This window comes from Microtus ochrogaster, chromosome 8 (assembly GCF_000317375.1).
Source record: "Microtus ochrogaster isolate Prairie Vole_2 chromosome 8, MicOch1.0, whole genome shotgun sequence".
NCBI classification, from domain to species: domain Eukaryota; kingdom Metazoa; phylum Chordata; class Mammalia; order Rodentia; family Cricetidae; genus Microtus; species Microtus ochrogaster.
The window spans coordinates 32071583-32073168 of NC_022015.1; the positions used below are offsets into that span (position 1 = coordinate 32071583).

The 1586-nt window shown below is 54.0% G+C and overlaps 1 protein-coding gene across 1 annotated transcript in view; it reads left to right on the top strand.

Annotated features, from left to right (window-relative positions):
* The first annotated feature begins 442 nt into the window (after nt 1-442).
* Lrrc27 (leucine rich repeat containing 27) overlaps nt 443-1586 on the top strand; it is a 28984-nt gene continuing 27840 nt past the window's right edge. The window contains exon 1 of the mRNA XM_013347833.2: nt 443-552. The gene's annotated coding sequence lies outside the window, so the exon portion shown is untranslated. The remainder of the gene's footprint in view (nt 553-1586) is intronic.

Sequence of the window (1586 nt, forward strand, 5' to 3'; positions counted from 1 at the left end):
GAGCGTCTGTGCCGAATCAGACCCCGCTACAACACCTCTCTGCTTTGAACCCTGTACCCGGAGCCACGATCATGGCACTGCTGCGGCGGCTGTTTCTACGCAGGCGCGGAGGTCAGCGGTCGGCTCCGGGCAGCCTGTGGCCAGAAGGTCCATTGCCCTGGAACACGGTCCGCTCAGCTGAAGCACCGCTCAGTCTCCTTCGGGTCCCCAAGCCCTCCCCGAGTCCATCCGTCTGCCCTCTAGAAGTCTTTTTCTAGCCTTGTCACCCACCACAGGCCATAAGCGCACGCGTACCAAAGCCACCCCACACCCCCGCCCCGCGGCTTGTCGCCCTCGGGCCTCCGTAGGGCAGCTGCGTCTCCGTGGCGACAGTCTGGGTAGCGCGGCTCCATTGTTAGACACTGGCTGAACCTCTCGGAGGCGGGGCAGCCGGCGTGCCGGGGCGGAGTCGCAGGTGGGCGTGGAGGCTCGTGAAGAGGAGGAGGGGTGCTGCGGCGTCAATCACCGCAGGTCGGGCTGGACTGGAAGGGAGCGGACACCTGACTTCGCGCTGTAGGACGGGCCCCCGGGATGGCGGGCGTGGACTCCGGGGTTGATGGGCCACCGGGCTGTGGGTCTGTCTGCTGGGGGTCCTTTGAACATTGACCTCTGATAGCGCGGTGGTGGGGGAGGGCTAGGACTTGGTCCCCTGACCCTCTACAGTGGCCACGCCCCGAGGATAGATATTGAGGCCCAAATGTTGAGTTCTGCCTAACCAAGTCCCAGTGTGGAAACCGAACCACCAGTCCCTTCAACTGGTGGTTCTCTCCCATCAAAACGCATCTTCCTTACAATGTAATCTGTTGGAGGAAGAATCCTTTCCTCCTAATTCTAAGGTGTAAAAAAACAACAACAACAAACCACAGACTATGCAAATACCTGGAGACCTTAGGGAGCCCCATCCCCGGGTCAGGAGCAGACCTAGGCTCCCCATGAATTGTGCACTCTTGAGGTCAGATCCTTCACTGAAAGTTACCTTCTCAGAAAGGAGTGACAGGTAGTCTTTGGACGGAGTAGATGACAGATTATCTCAAACCTATAAGCATTCCGGCCATAGTTTTTGCTGGGATTGTTTTGAAAGTATGCGCTGGCTAAGCAAAAGAATTACTGAACTTTAAGATGCAAGATTGTCATTGCCTAGGCAGAGAACCGAGGCAGAAACAGGAAACAGGCTTACCAGAAACCCCTCCCCATTTTGCAGGTCTCTTGCAGACTTCCCCCTTTGTTTTTATTCTATCATCCTTGCTTTCGCGAGGGTATTTCCCAGTTAAAGTTATATTGTAGCCAGGTATGTACTTGATTATAATTGCAACATTTTCAAGGTAGATGCAAGGAGATTAGGAATTCAGAGCTCACCACAGTGAGTTGGAGGCCTGCCTGGTAATTTTCTTTTTTAAATTTTGTGGTACAGTGTGAGGAGCAAAGAATTTAACCAGTGCCTCCTTATGTTCCAATATTTACAACTTTGAAAGCCAAAATCATGGTACTGTTGCTTTTTCAGCAAGTCAAGTCCCTGCAAATGTGCCCTGCTCCCATCCCGTCATGCT